Genomic DNA, 18936 nt, shown 5'->3' with positions numbered 1-18936 from the left:
GGAATAGCCATTTTGCAGCTTGTACCCTGAGAACAGGCCATGGTCAGCACCAAGTGGGAGCTAAAACTCCAAAACAGAACCCTAAGTCTTTCTGCCTTTAGAATCAGAGGACAGAGTTCAGGTCAACCATAGATACTGGAAAGTGAGGATGGAATACAAGAATACAGACAGCCCAGAGAGGAGGAGCCCCAACCTCTGTGTACAGGCAGACCTCAGAGATACTGTGGGTTCAGCTCCAGACCACCGCCATAAAGCAAATATTGCAATAAAGTGAGTCACAAATTTTTTGGTTTCCCCATGCATATCAAAGTTCTGTCTACACTCTACTGTAGTCTGTCAATTGTGCAACAGCATTATGGCTTAAAGAACAATGTATATATCTTAATTAAAAAATACTTTCTTACTAAAAATACCAACACAATTACAATAGTAACATCAGATTACTGACCACAGATCACCATAACAAATATAATAATAATGAAAACATTTGAAATGTGCAAATTACCAAAAGGTGACACAGAGACACAAAGCGAGCAAATGCTGTTGGAAAAATGGTGCCAACAGACTTGCTAAACGCAGGGTTGCTACAAACCTTCAATTTGTTTAAAAAAAAAAAAAAGCAGTATCTGCAAAGTGCAATAAAGTGAAGCACAGTAAAGCAAGGTCTGCCTGTATAAACTCTTTGCAAGTGTCTGGCTGGCTTTTAAACCTTGTATGCATGGGGCAGCCTCAAGGAAGCCTCAAAAATAAAATAAAAAACAGAACGGCCATCAGAGTTGATGTCTAAGAGACAGCTGACTGTCCAACCAAGTTAATAGCGTACTAAGATGAAAACATCCACTTTCTCCAGAGAAACACAACAGAACCCAGTCTCCACAACATGATACTCACAATATCCAGGATACAACCTGAAATTGCTCAACATACAGTAAACCAGGAAAATATGGCCCATCTCAAGAGAAAATATAATCAATCAAGGGGAAAAAAGGAGAAACAATTCCTAGTAGGTTGGGGCGATAATGTGAAACTGTATGAGATAGAACGCATTTGGCTGCAAGTAATTAAAAAAAAAACCCATCTTGAAATGGTTTAAATAGTAAGAGAATTTACTGTGTAACGAGACCAAATCACCACGGATAGGGCTATACTGAGGTTAGTTAATTCAGTGGCTCAGGGACATCGTGAGGGACGCAGTTCCTTTCCATCCTTCCACACTGCCATTCACAGCATGTCAGCCTTGACCCTCACGATCAAAACAGCTGCCACAGTTCCAACATATGACATGAGGTACTTGAAGACAAATCCTTTGTCCTGTGAGATATGCTGTCCCATGAGGATATGCCTTTTGGTACTTACCACACCCTTCTTGGGATCAAGAAGGGAGAGACTGATGACACCTGGACGGTGGCAGAGCAAATAATTAGGAGAATCCTGACTCTTTCCCAACCCTGTTAAGCTTCTGATTAACTCTCCAGCCACCTACCTCCCGACAGCTTGTAAGGGTTCCGCTATTAACAACCAAAGCATCCTATTGGAAACAATCCCCAGAACTGGAAAACTAGGAACATTTGCCCTAAGTAGAAGACAAGCATGAAAAACACACTGAAAATTAAAATTATTAAATTCTGGCAGCCGCATAGTTCTGAGCCTGAGGTTGCCTCAATCGTTTTATTTAAAAGGGAAATTAGCATGCATTAAAAAGATGTCTAAGACATGACAGCATCACACTGAGACATTCTCCTTAACAATCAGAAGAATAAAAGAATTGAAGGGAAAAATATATATCTTACACGTGTTATTTCCATGCGTGTATTTAATGTCACATACAATTAAAATCTCTTGAGTATCACCAGTAATATGCTTTAAGTATTTTGAAAAATACAGCCCTGTATTGATAACTCCCAAAACTTTACCACCATCCCTGACTTCTCATTATTCCCAATTGCCTTTTGGACACCTACACCTGGATATACCATGGGCATCTCAAACTCTACACAGCCAATGCAGATTTCACTATCTTTGCCTCCAAGCTTTCTCCTCTTCTTGAATTTTCTACTGCTCTCAGTGATAAGAACTGACAATATTTATACTACTTTTATTGTTGGATGTGCCAGGAAAACTGCTGCTCTGCCCTACACAAACATTATCATGTTTGATCCTTACAAATCTTTGTAGAAGGCACCACCCTCATCATTTCCCCCTTTGTAAAAGTAAGGAAGCTAAGGATAAGAAACATGCCGGGGGTCACAGGATCTGAATTCAGATCTAATTCTCTTTTTATCTACTTCACAAAGCAAATAGAGACCATCAAGCAAGAATTCCTCAACTGGCCTTAAAGGTATTTGATTTCCCATCCCTCTTCCCTTCTTCTCTCATTTTCATCTGTGCTCTCCCCTCTCATCTCCTGGAAGGATGTCCTCCATGGTCCTTCCTTACTCCAACACTCTCTCGTCGACCTCACCTCGATGAAAAGAACCCTGCTCACTTTGAATCGGGAGATCTTTGTCTCTACTTTCTGAGTTCTCTTGACTTCTTTTCGCCTCTCCAAATCTTCTCTTCCCCAAGCCTAATATTCCCAGTCTTTCAACTACTACCTCTTAGCAATTATCTTTTCTCTCTTGCTTCCCGTCCCCCATCAATGATGCTCTTCTTCACTCTTTCTCTGCTTCTGCTTCTGCTTCCTCGAAACTCAGTTGAGAACTTGAGCTCCTCCATGCAGCCTACCCAATACCCTGGGACTAGAGCTGCTCCCAGAGCACCCCCTCCATCACCATTAGAGCGCGTATCACGTTGTATTATAAATGTTTGATTTATGATTTTTCCTATGAGACTGGAGGCTGCTGAGGGGAGAAACATGCCTTATTTCCCTGTATTCCCCCCCACTCCCGCACATGAGGAGGTGGCCGAATATGCCAGCTGGACCACACTGTGCTGTTACTCCTTTTATATCACTCTCCTCTCAGTGGATTTTGGAAAATATACAGGAATGTAAACCACACCTTGACAGGTCACTGTGCTCTGGCCAAAGGCTGCTCAGGGGTCCTGGCAAAACAGCTGAACACACGAGCTTCAGAATCAGATGGTCTGGGCTTATCACTCTCTTCAAATACATCTTGGCTTCAAGAACTGGGGCAACTTATTCAATGTCCCTACGCCTCCATTTCTTCATGGAGGTAAAATGAGGTTTATCTCCTAGGGTGCTGCAGACTTTAAATGAGATTACACGTGAAGCATTCAGCAACATGCTTCAATAAATTAGAACAGCTCTTCGGGGAAGCACTACCATTCCTTGCATGTGTCTGTTGTATGTGAATTCTTCCTTCCAAATGATGCAAGGACTTCGTGGTTGTCAGCCTGTCCTCCCAGCCCAGCAACTCACACACAAAGAAAGCAGCTGATGGTGGTCACGTGACCACCCAAAGACCTCAGACCACTTTCTGAATTCCTTATTCAGGGCTATGGCTAAAAATCTACAGAGGTGCAGACACCTTCCCTGGACAAAAACAATTTTTTGAAAATATTTTCTCCCACTAGAGAATTTCCTCATCCTGTCAAGTTTTACCAGTTTCCCCCATGCCATCCACCGCGAGCAGGCTTCCCTGGCCCTGAGGGATGAGCCAGCTGCATCCCGCCCCCAGAGGCTGCCTGCCTGCTGATCCACTCACTCTGCTCGGGCTCCCCCCGCCCCCTGGCCCTCTCCCACCCCAAGCCCTCCACCTTAGTGGCTGGAACTCAGAATCTGACCCAGGCAGACCTGAATTCAACCCAGGCTCTGCAGTTCTTAGGAAAACTCTTTATCCTCGCAGAGCCTGTTCCCTCACCTAGGAATGGGGGTAATAAGAACAGCAAATCTTGCCGGAGGATGAAGAGTCGAAGGGATGAAGTTTGTGAAATCCCCAGCTCACTGCAAGCCCTCAAATATGAGCTGTCATTGTCGTCACTGTCACCACCACCACCTCTACCTTCCTTTTATACAGTCCTGAACTCAAATCTGTGTTTGAATCCCAACTCTATGTAACTTTGGAAAAATGTCTTACCTCTCTGTGCCTCAGTTTTTCCTACACAAAATGGGAATAAAAGTGGCCACCTGATGGGGATGCTGTGAGAATTAAATGAGTTAAAACACACAAAGCACTCAGTACTTACCCTCAGCCAGGCACAGAGTAAGTACTCAGTAAACGTCAGCTCGAGTCAGCAGCATTTGAAAGCTTTATATGAAGATGTCCAGGAGATGGAAACTTCCCTGGCCTGTCCCCCCAGCTAACAGAGACCCTCCTGGGGACATATATACTCAAGCAGCAACAGGTACAGCCCAGTTTTCATTTTTTGCGTGAACTTGACTTTCTTTCCCATTTGGAGTACCTTGGCCCCCCTGAGGCCCTTAGGCCCCAAATCAGAGAAAAGCAAAAGGGAAACACAATGAGGCCAGCTGTCATTTGAGCCCCCACCTATCAGGGACATCAGAGAATAGACACATACGCTGAATCCCAGCCCTCGGAAGTCCCAGCTGGAGGCTGCCCTCAGCGGAGTGCCTCGGTGGCGATCCAGCCCACCTCCACGCCGGCAGGCTGCTCCCACATCTTCCAGCAGCTCTGTGCGGCCCCTGAACACCTCCTCCTCCATCCCTCCCTCTGTGCTGATACTGTTCATAAAACACTTCTTTCTCAGCCCACATTATCCCCCAGGATAACCACTTCCTTCTCTCTACAGAGGAGGGACGGCTTCTGACAGTGCTGGGACACTTTGCCCAAGGGACGGGTCAGTCCAGGCAGTCCCATCAAAACCAGTAATTCCATTTTAAAAATCTCTTATCCCATACTTAGCATTCTATTTGGGAAAATAACTTTCATCAGTGACACGTTAAAAGCTCAAAGAGGATCATCAAAATAATCTTTGGATATCATGGTGGCGTTGAGAATAAAACGTCTAATTATAAAGAATTCAAAACAATGTATTTATATCTAAAAATAAATAAAACCTCAATGGTCCATGGGCCTCAAAAGTCAAGTTCATGAACCTCCAGCACCTTGTCTCTACTTTTCACCATGACTTTCAAACTGTGTTGACCATGTCCCACAGTGAGAAACCATTCTACATCTGAGTGAGCTCACACATGCCTGTATATATATATATATATATATATATATATATATATATATATATATACGTGAAATAAGTTTTACACAGCAACAGTTATGCTTCCTGAGTGTTAAGCATTCTGATATTTACCATTTTATTTTTTCATGGTGTTCGTGATCTACTAAATTGATTTCACGACCCTCTAATGAGTGATGATCCACAATTTAAAACAACACATTTAAAGGAATTCCAAAAAACTTCCCAGACTGGAGCTGCAATGAGGTGTAAGGGTGAAGGACAAGGCACTGAGGTCACAGAGTCCAGGCTGAGCGTACAGGTGGGACCTCCTGTGACTCAGGACAGCGTGGTAGAAGGGAAGTAGGGGGAGGTACGTAAATCCAGGTCTTCTCCCTGGCAGCCAGATGACCTTGGGCAAGACATTGCCGTGTCCCTAGGCCGACGGGGGTCAAGCTCTCTGTGAGTGGCATTTCAGTGCTGGAAGATGCGGTCTACGAATCCAGACAGCACCTAAATCAGTCCTGGGAAAGGACCAACGACAGAGGTCCGCAGGGTTACTAACAGTCAAGGTGATACAGTTTGGAATGAACCGTATCTCAGAAAGAGAGACTGGAAGCCTGCTGTGGACCCCTAGACCCTCCTCACACCTGCAGGGCCAAGGCGCTCATCCCCCCAGCCGCTGGGGGTGTTGAAGGCCGAGGGCTCACAGCAGCATCCCCCGGGGACTCCTTCCTTGAAGAAGGAAGCTGCCTCCCCAAGGTGATGCCAGCTTCCCAGGAGCAACCTGCAGCCAGTGCCCACTCGGTGTGGGTCCCCACCATCCCAATTCTGAAGGGCCATCCCAGCTCCAGCCCATGGGACTGGCCTTGGCCTCTGGTACAACGACTGCACTCAGTTCAGTATCTCCCTTCCCTGCTTCCCTCCATCCCTTCTAGGTGTTTTTCCCCAGAGCTCCTCCTCCCGTAAGTCGCCTGTGTGCAGACCTTCATCTTTGAAGGCAAAGCAGTAATGATGTTGGCCCGAGTCACAAGAGAACAAAGCAAGAATGGTGACTTTGGGACATTTTTCAAGGGCATTTGTGAGAATTATTTTTTCACAACTAACATTTAATGAGTAATCAATCCCATGTTCTCTACCGGCCACGTCTCATCCAGTCCACATGGCATCCTGGGAGGTGGGCTCCGTGTCATTACCTTCATTTCACAGGTGAGGAAACTTAAGATTAAAGAGGTCTGAAAGGCGCCCGCGACCTCACATGTGATCGGTGGAGGAGCTGAGGTCTGAACCCATGCCCAGGACCTCATCCCTCCACCGCAGCTCTGTGATCACACGGGCCACGCTGGGCGACACAGATTCACGCACATGTCTGTCTCTTTCTGAGATCTCTCCCTCTTCAAGGGCAGAGGACATGTGTTATGAATATTAAGTGCTTATAGTGAAGTGCCAAGTACACAGCAGAACATGGTGGTAATAATGACAATACTCGGTGGTAGCATTCAGTAGTGATGATGGTGACACGTGGTAGAGATGTGGTAATCGGCAGAGATGGTAGTGTACTCAGTAGTCATGGTGGTGGCATTTGGTAGTGATGATGGTGGTGTGTTCAGTAGTGACATGGTGGTGTTCATTAGTGATGGTGACAATCCGTGGTGACGTGATATTCAGCAGTAATGGTGGTAGTACTCAGTGTTTCATGTGCACTGAGCCCTGGGCTGGGTCCTTTACATAAAGCATTTGGTCTTTTCATTTCCCTACGAGGTAGGTCCTCTCCTTAGGTGGAAGGGGTGAGTGCTCACTTGGGACCCACCACAGAGTCAAGTTTAGTCCAGCAGAGCTTTCAGAGAGCTGGGCTGTCGGGAGAGCTGCACTGAAGTTGGTCCAGTAGGTCCCCCAAAATGCCACACTTTATCTGTGGTCTCTCCCATCAAAAGGCAGAGTCTCTTCCCCCTCTACTTCCTCCTTTCTTTCTGGGACTGGAATGTGACTGGCTTTCACTGAGACAAGATGACAGAAGTGACACCGTGTAGTTCCAGAGGCACTCTGCAACCAAGGCCGGGCCCGCCCACTGAAGAGGACACCACCCGGAGAAAGGCCTCAGCTGTCCCAGGTGTCCCAGCCGAGGCCCCAGACACGTGAGACATGGCCAGGACCAGCGGGAGGACCACCCAGCTGCACTCAGCCCGAATTACTGACCCACAGGAACAAGAGCTACATCACAGGGTGGTTATTTGAAGCCACTCAGCTTTGAGGGGGTTCGTTATACAACGAGTAATTGCGTCCAGTCAAATTAGGTGTCCAGTCAAACATCCAAAAGCAGACCCACCAAAGGACTCATCCATAGGAGACATGACCACAAGCAAAAGGCTTTTCCAGAAGACGTTATCTCGGCGAAGCCATTTCTGACTCAGATCAAAGTGCTTATGATGTCCACTGGCAACCAGAAGAGGCAAGAATTCTAACTGGTGGGAAAGCTGGAAATTCTGACAAAAACCAGATTGTTCTACCAGCTAAAAGAGTGCGCCTTTATTTCACTCTCAGCAACACATGGACCACACTCTCCCCCAAACACCCCCTCACACGTTTGATAAGATAAAGACGTCTAGAGTTCCACCTCTCAGTTTTACCGAAGTCATCGGATACTCCAGCCCAAAGGAAACCATGGCTTTGGGGACTGGAGCAAGGTTTGCTATTTTCACCCACACCTCCGTGTTTTCTTTTGCTCCTGGACAGAGAGCTGGTCCACATGTCCCAATACCCCTGCAGCTGACGTGGCCCTATCCCCAAGTTCTGGCCAAAAGAAGGTGAGCAGAACTGATATCCACCCCCTCCAGGCTGAAATGCTGTGAAATAAGTGAGCTGTCTCCTGTTCCCTCTCTCCCATCCACCAACCCAGCGGAGAGGAGCCAGGAGCCCTGGGTGACTGAGTGGAAAGCTCCTGACCGGGACCGTCTGCAGTGATCTGTGCCATGAATGAGAAATAAATCCCCTTCTGTCAAGCCACAGAGACGTCAAGGCTTATCTGTTACAGCAGCTTTCACAGTCTTACTAATACCTTAGCAAATAAAGAATATTTTAAATGCACGCACTAAAAATAGTTTAGGAGCTCAAGTTTTCCTGGTATTAACAGAGCTACATTATTGGGTGGGAAAATTGTCAGAAGGCCCTGGCTTCCTTGTTTTATAGTTTGCAACCGATGGGCAACATTGAAATGGCAAGCAGATGTCCCCCAACCTCCCCGAGAAGGCAAACAGCCCATCCCTCCATGGCTGACTCCAGAAGGTGCTTGTCTCCCATGCAGATTTCACTTCTGTGTGCAAAACTCTGAAAGTCCCAACCAACACTTCTCAGATCCAGCTTCAGTGACTTGAAACCTGGTGCCTGTTCAATGTTTTTGTTTAAGTGTAATATACATAACAGAAGAGTGGGCACAAATGTACAACCCCATGAACGTTCACGATCTGAACACACCACACAACCAGCACCCAGAGGAGGAAACATCACCAGCACCCCGGTAACCCCTCTTAGTCCCCCCCAGGCCCCCTGTGGATAATCACCATCCTGTTCCTGAACTTCAAGTGCACGGAATCATGCAGAACATACTCTTTCGTGTCTGGTGTTTTTCTAGCTCACAGGGTGTTTGCGAGAGTCATCCGCATTGTGGACAGCTGGAGTCTGCTCATTCTCATTGCTGTATAGTATTCCATTGTGTACCCACTATTCTACTGCTGATGGTCATTCTAGAAGCTTCCAGTTTATATTATGCTAAAAGAAATTCTTTCCACGCCAGTCTACAAGGGTCTATGATAAAAAAGGCAGGCACTTCAGTGGAGAAACTCTTTACCTTCACAGAGAAACACGGACATGGCCCGAGGCTCCACCCAAAGTTAAGACTGCAGCATTGGCATATTTCAGAAAATCACTTCCCAACAGGCTTTAATGGGGGCAGGGTTTCTTTGGTTCAAACAAAAATGATCAGAGCTTATAAACTAGGAAGTGATACACTCTTCATAAAATTCACAGATCAAGCTATAGCAAAACTGGCACCAAAATCCAAATCTAAGGACTCCCTCAATTAAATTATTTTCCCCTATACCGTTCATTTGTTTAAAAAGTATTTACAAGCTCATACCATGTGCCAGGTATGGAGCTGGTATTCCAGATACAACAGGAAATGATACAGATGTGGTCCCTACTCTCACAACACCTAGGGAAGACAAACGCCAAACACTCAAATAAAAATACAGTTTGAAAATGTGAACGTTGACAAGGGATTATGAGAGTGTACAGAGGGGACCCCGATTTGGAAGATCAGGGAAGGCTTCTCTGAAGAGGCGACCTCTGAGCGCAGTTCTGAAGGATGAGGAGGAGGTGAATGGGGGAAGAGGAGAGGGAAGAGCAATTCACGCTGAAGACAAAGCATGTACAAAAGCCCTGGGCTGGGCAGGGCTGTGTCATACAGAGGAAGACCAGTCGGGTCTTCAGCCAGAGAGTGAAACGTGAATGGAAGGGTGGTGCAAGGGGAGGTGTGGGAGGACCCACATCAGGCAGACTTGGATCTCATGTTAAGGATTCTCAACATAATCCTGGGAAGAACAGAAAGCCAGCCACCAAAAGATGGATCGCTAAACAAAATAGAATTTTTTATTTACACACCAGAAATAGATACACGGAAACAGAAAACAAACAAAGGGGCAGTAGCGGGGGGGATAAATTAGGAGCTTGGGATTAACAGATACACGCTACTATATATAAAATAGATAAACAACAAGGACCCACTGTATAGCACAGGGCACTATATTCAATTTCTTACAATAAGCTATAATGGAAAAAAATCTGAAAAATATATATATTATGTATATGTATAACTGAATCACTTTGCTATACACCTGAAATTAACATTGTAAATCAACTACACTTCTATAAAGAATTAAATTCAATTAAAACAAGAAAACAGTCCTTCACCTTCTTATACGCCATTCCCGCTTCCCTAAGTGTACTGTTGGCCCAGATAGAATTATTAATACTCCCAACCATCTATTTTGCCACCCACAGAAGAATCCGTGTAACTATCAAAATTCTCAGTTGCAGCACTGCCTAAACTCTAAAGAATGATCCCCACCTTTTAAGGAGGGAAGGAAGGTCTTTAAACTAGAGTTATCCCATAAAAGTCAAACTCCATCATCACAAGAGACAGTCCTGTAGACCATCCCCTTACCTTCCCCCATGTTACCTGCCAGCTTCCTCTTCAATCCAAAAGAGGACATAAACACTCCACCCAGGGGCTGAAGGGACCCCCAAACTTCAGAGGTGAAATGGTCAGAAATCTCTTTAAAGTCGATATACCATCAACATATTTTCAAAATGAGGCAGCTGATGGGGCAATCACAGATTTCATTTCAGCTTTCTGAGGTTTCCCACAAATTAAAGCATCGAAAGCCAGGAAATCGTAGCACAGAAAGCACTGCGCTCACCCACGTTCAAATCACCTCTGACCACAGCTGAGCACGCCTCTCAGATCCATTGTCAGTTTCACCGAACCCTCTTGACCATGACGTGGAAGCACATTCATTCCTGCCCCACGTCCTTGACTCAGGAGCATTCGTCTTGCCTCCCCAACAAGATTATAAACTCAATAAGGACAAGACAGTGCCCAGCCATGGGAACCATGGAAATAGCTGTTGATCAAGCGCTTACTGTATGTCAGGCAAGGGGCTCAGGAAACACCTGCCACATGCCCTACAAACTAAGTTCTCCTGCTGTCTCTGACCTCAAAAAAAACCAAAGCTCACAGACTTTATGTAACATGTTCAAGGTCTCGTAGCCAGAAGCCAAGATTGATACCAATGCCTTCCTATCTCCAAAGCACAAGTTCTTCACCACCAGGGCAGCATGTGCTCAATAAACAGGAGCTGAGTGAGTGATAGCAGGAGGAAGAGAGAAAAGGAGTGGGCGGATTCCTTTTAGAGAAAAAATAATTTCTGGGGCCCTCTACGATTAAGGATGCAGTAAGGAGCAATATTCCTATTGTTAGAGCCATAAAAATAACCCAGTAACCACCTCCCAAAATAGAATAATCAACAATATGACTGACATAAAAATCCAGACGTCTCTTTTGGTTGAGAAGAACAGCAACAGCCCCGAGATGCTCTGATAATACTCCTCGACTGCTTCTAAAGGGGCACCACAGCTTCTCTTACCTGACCTCCACCCTCATCAGCCTGGAATTTCAGGATCTGAGTCATGGCAATTATGGTTTCAAAATGCCTCTCATGCTCTTCTGCAAACATTTCACTCGCCCCCACCCACCCTGCTTTCAAGCAATGACAACAGCCACTTCCTAGTCACTACCCTGCCTTCACGAGGTCCAGACCCCCCAATGTGACGTTCGCCACCCACCCGCTCCTCCCTCACACACCCTCCTTCCTGTTCCTCCTTCCTGCATGACCCTCCGCGTCTCTGCTTGAAACACCCACCCCGGCCCCCTTGTCAATCTGGGAACTCCTACTCCTGCTGTGAGATGATTCCCAAATGTCAGCTCCTCCGAAGAACCTTCCCCGCCCCTCCCAGGAGTAAGGACGTCATTCGAAGCTTTTTTCACACCCTGGGTGTAACACTTCTCATGTATATATTTGTATCAGAAGTCATTGGCCATGTGCTGTTCTCCCCTTAAAAGGCCAGGAAGGTCTTCAAGGGCAAGCACAGTGTCTTCTTATTTCTCTTCAAAGCCAAAATTGCAACCTGACATTATATGCTGTATTTCTTCTAAGTTACTTACTCATTGCTCTTCTAGTAAAATGTAAATTCCCTGAGGGCAGGGACTCTGTCTTGTTCACTGCTCTAGCTCCAGTGCTTAGAACAGCACTTGATTCATGGTAGGCACTCAGTAAACATTTACTGAGTGAATGGATAGATGGATAGATGAATGGGGAAATGGATGAATGGATGGAGAGGTGGATGGATGGAGGGATAATGGATGGATGGATAATGGATGGATAGATGGATGGGTGGATAACGGATGGAAAAACTGGGTGGACACAGGAATGGATTGGCAGGTGAGTGGTGAGATGGATGGACAGATGGAGGGTGAATAAAGGAAGGATCATGATTTACCAGCCCAGGGTCATAGAGCCGTGGAGAGACAAACTCAGGATTGGAAATCAGGTCTGTTTGGTCTCTGAGCATGCACTCTCCAGACCAATTTATACTGCCTATCCAGAAGCCCAAAGTCTGGTCCACTGAGCAGTGCCAAGGTAAAAGAAGAAAGAGTCTAGAATTCCTCCAGGAACACGGGTATTTGTTGAGCAAAGTGAATTTCCATCTACTGAGCAAATGCCAAGACTAAACAGGAGAGGATGAGCCCCTTCTGACTCAGCAGGGCAACTTTCTGCGCGTGGGCTGAGGAAAAGAGAGACATCGAGGAGACACAAACCAACAGGCAAAGGACAACAAAAAGGTAATAGCAACGACAATGACAACGGTAATATCAAAAGACTGACGCTTCTGAATAAAGGCTACCACCTCTTCCACACCAGAGCCTGCAAGCCGCTGTGCGTTTCCACCCTCTGCAGCATCGCGCATCCTTCCAACACCAAACAGCTCCCGGAAAGACGCTGAACTCCCCTTCCCTGTTCACAAGGAGGAACGGCCAGTAAGAAACGAGGCCCAGAGGCAGAACAGGATGAGGCTTCACGTTAGGTAAAAGCGGGTGACAGGGAGAAACCAACATATCTTTATGTCTTCCTAATTCTCTGTTGTCCCTTTACAATAAAAAATAAAGAACATTTACTAAGTGCCCAGGTTTGTGTTAGAGAGGTGTTAACAACACGTTAGCACCAAACTGAGACTTTCTCCCCGATGGAATCAGAAAGATGGAAAGGGAACTGACAAAGGATCTGTCTCTATACTTGAGTCAATGCTGCTCACTGTGAAACTTCTTATAAGTTAGCTTCCAAATAAGAGAAAGCACTGCCGAAGCCAATGGAATGAAGAGCTATAGAAACTCAGATATGGACTCAGGGTGAGGAAGGTATACAGGAGGTGATGCAAGTAACCCTGTGCCCCTGAAAACTGGCTTTCGGCTCACAAATGCCTTTCACTGGCAGATTTTGCTGTTTCTCTCTCTCTCTCTTTTTTTTAATTGAAGTAGAGTTGATTTACAATGTTGTGTTAGTTTCTGGTGTACAGCAAAGTCATTCAGTTCTACATTTCAGTATCTTGTAATAAACTATAATAGCAAAGAATCTGAAAAAGAACGTGTGTGTCTGTGTGTGCGCGCGTTCTTTTCATTTATCCTCAATCTATTGGCTCAGACTTGCCCTCCACCTCTAATGGTTTGATGTTTCTGCATTAGAACAGCCACCTCAAACTGCAACCCCTGAACAAAAAGGAAGTCAGCGTTTTGTCTGCGTTATTAGTTCAGAGGAGATCAAGTTCTCTTTCTGTCAAACTGAGAGAGAAACCATCTTAAAGTTATTGCCTAATTCTACCAAATATTCATCTCACTTCCAACTATGGCACAAATAAAAGACTCAGGGCTTCTCCATAGAATGTCACAGAGATAAGACCTCCTATGTATCTTTATCCAGGATATGAGCAGCTTCACAATTCAGATTTTTCGGCTCCGGCTCCTTGACAGCTCAGACTTTCATCAATTACCTCAGAGAATGAGAAACTGTGTGTCTTTTTTTTTTTTTTTTTTTTTTTGTCTTTAATGCTCAGACCAAAGAATTCCTTGACTCTATCCTCAATCATTACACAGGTTAGCATCCCCTATACATTCTCATAGCACCCTGGACATTTCCTTCAAGGTACTTAACAAGAGTGAAATTAAATATTGGTGCAATGATTTGTAGAATGTCTTATTCCCCCATTACACTGCAAACTCCACGACATTAAGGATCTTCTCAATCTCATTCACCACTGGATTCTTACCATCTAATCTAATTCCTGACACAGAGAACACTTTTAATGAGTGAACACTTTTTGGAAGGATGGATGGATGGATGGATGAACAAATGGATTGCATAGTAAATATATAAATTTCCTACCAGATTCTTAAGCAGCCATCACACCTCCAAATGCCACATGTAAACACTTCGGATTTTGTCTACTCTGTAAAAAGGCCAACAGTCTATCTATAGAATGTCGCACAATTTCAGTGGAGAGATAGGATGAGTGAAGTCAAAGAATCCTTAGATTAGCTCAAATGCCAAGAACGACAAGGGCCCTCGCTTTTGAACACATCAGCCAGAGACATGAACTCTTCAGCTGATCCCCCACCCCCGCCCAAGAATTAATTGGACTTTTTTGCAAAGACAAAAAAAACCATAGGGTTAAACACTGTACTTAATAACTTCACCACCTATAGCTGAAAAGCATCAAAAGATGCATATTCTCAAAGCTGTGATATACTGATCTACTTACGTGTGTGTGGATGTATGTGCACGTGTGGAGAGAGAGAGAGACATGAACAGAAACAAAAATCAAAAAACAGGCAGAAACAGAGAGAGAGAGAGAGAGAGAGAGAGAGAGAGGAAATAGACGCCCCACCAGCAAGAATGTATACAAATTTTTTTCAAGTCTTTGGTTTAACCTTTTGACCAATGAACTTCTCTATATCTTCTTGGTTTTTTTTTTAATTTTCTCTTGTTTTAAATGTTTTCTTAAATTTTATTTTTAGGGAGGGTAATTAGGTTTATTTATTTATTTTCAGTGCAGGTACTGCGGATCGAACTCGGGACCTTGCACATGCTAAGCAGGCACTCTACCACTGAGCTATCCCCTCCCCTTACATCTTTTTCTTTATTGACCGAAATATACCATAAACATGCTGTGTTTGGTTCTGGGCAGTACCTGGAGTATCACTAATACTTGGAAAGCACATATTTTTAAATTAGTTTCTAAGAATCTGTGTTCTCAGATTATCAATTAGATTTTCAAAGGTCATATTTTCCATATTTACTTAGAAAAGACTTCTGTTGCCCAGTGACAAAGCTTCAAGCTTTTCCCAAGTGCTCTACAACTTCAAATGAACTGGCCATCACCTTTTCAACAGATCAACCCTTTTCAAGACCCAGAGTTAACCTACCTAAAAATGTTTCTTTCATTTGGGACTTTAAGCCCCAAATCCCACTTCAGGTGGAAAAATAAATTAAAAGCCCAACCAACAGACACAACTTCGAAAAGCCTCTGCCTTTAATCCACAGGGAACCCTCAGGACACATTCAGAAGAAGCCAGGAGGTAAGTGGAGCCTCCCTTGCAGGCCTCTGGGTTCTGCTTCTGGGAAGAGGGGGGAAGTGAAATAACAGAGTCTCCCAGCAGCCTGACCTGGTGACTGCACACACACACACAAAAGACCCTATTTATGATTTCACTGAGAAAGTTCAACCTGACGTTCAGGATATCATCTCTTAAGTTCCTAGGGGAAAACATGCCAAAAATACAATTAACCTTAGATTCATCTTTGACTGTTGTTTTTTTTTAAAAAAAAAAAAAAGTACAGATTCTAATCTCTATGTGCTAACTACAGACTAAAATAAACCTGTATCTTATAAAGCTGATGTTGAGGAAAAGAGCAATGGTTGGATTTAGGCAATGCTTGGGGGATTTTTAAGAATAATGTCTATTAGAAGTTTGAGAAACATGTTTTCTAATCTCTACAGGAAAGGGAAGAACTGGTTTACTCATTATAATCATACTGCTAGGTCTTCATCATCAGAAAATTAGTGCACTGGGGTTTTTCTAGAGAGTCCGTGGCAGGTTTAGATTTTTCTCACGAGAAAAAGGGCGAGAAAAGACAATCTAAACAAGCTGGCTGTCTGGGGCCAGACCCACTGGTGTCACCCAAAGTCTGTGAAGAAACCTACCTGAAAAGAAAACCCACCTAAAAACACAAAAGACACTTAGTGATTTAATAAGTTCCCGAATTAACTCTGTCCAGCTTTGACCGTTTCCTACAGCTAATCAAGTAATAATGATCATCTCACTTAAGAGTTATCGATATTTTTCTGGATATTTTTATGGATATTTTTCTTGTACCACCTCACTACTCCTCATCATAACCCTAAGAGGTAGACACTATTAGCCCATTTTACAGATGAGGAGACCGAGGCCACTATAGATGGATGACTTGCTCAAGTTCACACAGCAAGCAGGTGGCAGAGCAGAGATTCAAACCTTGTTCTATCTGACTCCAATCCCATGCTGGGAATTCTGAACCTCAATTTCATTTCCTCCCTATTTCTACTAAAATGACTTTTTTTTTTCTCTCTGCTCAAAATGCAAAAGCTTCTTGGAGTAAGAGTCTAATTCCACCCAAAGCCTTGTCTTAATGACAATTAAGGCACATCCTCTAAAGAATGCCATGGGGAGAAGTCTGCCCTGTTTATCTGAAGGGGGTTCCATTTCTAAGCCAGAATGTAGACACTTTTATAACAGATTCTCAGTCCCTGTCCCCTGTCACCAGAGACATTCTTAAACTATCTCACAAAGAATGGTTTTATAGAAAATAGAGTGGAAACAAAAAGAGAGAAACTATATGTCAGTCTATCCAGAATTTTGTCCTCCAGCAGTACAAAAGCAAGAAAACGTATTCTTAGGTGGCCCTGAGCACACAGAAATCCATCATTTCCCAGGGTTTATGGACTTTCCATCCTCCCTCTTCCAACCCATCCCAGCATCCTCAATTTCCTGACAGCACAGTGCAGCCTTGGGGCCCAGTAGTGTCCTGGCCTTATGATCATCCCACACGCCTCCTACCCAAGAATGGCAGAAATTAGATCCTGTCTCCCCTTCTACTTCTGAAATGGAAACCACCCCCCACCGACCCTAGCTTTTAGCTGGGAGCATGGCTACCTGAAATCAACATCACATTTCCCACACACTCCTTTGCAGCAAGGTGTGGGCATGTGATTAAGTTCCAGCTCACAGCCTACAGGCAGAAGTGTCTGTGGCAACTCCCAGGACAGTAAGCCTTTCTTTACCTTCTCTCCTCCTGCTGGCTGACGGACAGATATGAGGACTGGATAGTCCAGCATCCTTCTTGGATTATGAGATAATTCTCACTCCTGGGATGGTGGACCAGAAAACTGAAAAGAACATAGGAGCCTGGGCTCCGGACTTCTGAATTTGGTGAGAGAATAAAACCTTAAGCATTTTCTATAAAATGTGGATCCCAGTTTAATTAGACTCACTTTAAGAGGAGCCAAAAATACTCAGATAAGGAACTTCTCTACAGTTCCAAAATCAGTCCTAGGTTATTGAGAACACCCGAGGATAACCTTCCCTCTTCCTTCCTGCCTGTCCCTAAGCAGGAGACCCTAAGCAGCTCAGTTTCAGAGGTTGTCAGTTTGCCCCATGCCCCTCTTGCTCCTTTCCACTCCAGCCCAAATGGACTACACTACCAAAGCAGTGACACAGGTGACCAGATATTCACAGCGGGATTTTTGACTCTCACCTGGTAGCTGGTTCCATAGCAAAGCAACCCTGCAGAGCCAGTCTCCTCCCGCACCAGCTGCCCCACCCCTGGGGTAGTTTGGAAACATCATAGGGGCTGATATTTTCCGAGTGCTTACTCTGTACTAAGCTCTGGTCCAGACGTCTTACACACTGCAACAACTTGGAGCCGCTTAGCAATTTTTTAAGGTAAGTACTGTTATTGGACCCATTTTACAGACAAGGAGCCTGAGGGACAGGGAGACTAAACAACATGGCTGGGAAGTCTCAAGCCAAGATCTAAACCCCAGTGATGGCCTGACAGCCTGTGCACGTGCCCACCACCCTACACTGCCTCTCAGGGAGAAGGGAAAATGAAAGGTGATTAAAAACAGCTAAGCACCCCTACCTCTAAAGCTGCCATATTTCAACAGAAACTTTAATTCTCCTTTACGCAATGCACTAGAAAAGTCCTACCATTTTCCCGGCTTTGGAAAAGAGGATCTCTTGCTTCAGCTGCGTCATCACCTGCTTGTTTCAGAGTGACTTTCCCAACCATTAATAACGGCAGAGCAGGTGGGATAGGAAAACAGCAGTAAAAATGTTCAAAAATCACCCCCAACCTCAGCAAGAAACAAAGACAGAAACTGACTCACGGGAGTGAGAGGTAACCTCAAAGGTCTTCTACGTGTTTCTGTGCTAAGGCACCACTGGTGTTCTGTTTGAGGAGTCAAAGTTCTAGAAAACAATGCAGCCATTTGCACCAAGGCCATTTAAAGGGATGTGTAAGTCCTCTGGGCAGTGTGTAAAACTGGGGCTCCAAACCTTGGTTAAAAAAAGAGGGGATGGGGGCTGGTCTACAAGGCTCACCAGCTGAGCTGCTCAGGTGAGAGGACTCTGAGTCTCAGAAGAAGGCAGTGCCATGCTGCGGGATTCTGTACAACTCACACCTCCACCCACACTCACCAGGATCGCTTTACTTCTCTCTGGAGGGTGGAGATGCCACAACAAAACTGTCAGTCAGAGCTAAGTCACATCTCAGGCTCTTTAATATTCAAATGCTTTCTTCCCCTGATCTAAACCCAGCTCACCAGGGCAGTCAATCTTGCCCCTACGACGTATCCCAAAATGTGATATTTTCTCACCAAACTCAACTATCCCTGACCTAAAATTGGGGGGCAGGGGGAACTTTCCAGACCAGAGGTTGCAAACTCAAATGCCTTATAAGGGCCAAAAATGGATGAAGCAGGCCTAGTTGGGATTGATTGCGACAAAATGGTGAATGTGCACCCTGTCCGTGAAAACAGCTGCTCTCAGCTCCAAATGATGGTTCTAACAAGAAAGTGGGACCAATGCTCAGCAAACGTGAAGCTGCAAAGTCTGATACGTTTGCGAAATCTCCCAGT

The 18936-nt window shown here is 44.9% G+C and overlaps 1 protein-coding gene across 2 annotated transcripts in view; it reads right to left on the bottom strand.

Moving 5' to 3' along the window:
• Positions 1 to 18936, bottom strand: part of PRKCB (protein kinase C beta) — a 297608-nt gene that overhangs the window by 276430 nt on the left and 2242 nt on the right. The window lies entirely within an intron of this gene.

Source organism: Camelus dromedarius, chromosome 24 (assembly GCF_036321535.1).
Source record: "Camelus dromedarius isolate mCamDro1 chromosome 24, mCamDro1.pat, whole genome shotgun sequence".
Taxonomy (NCBI): domain Eukaryota; kingdom Metazoa; phylum Chordata; class Mammalia; order Artiodactyla; family Camelidae; genus Camelus; species Camelus dromedarius.
This window is presented reverse-complemented; position numbering and strand designations above follow the sequence as displayed.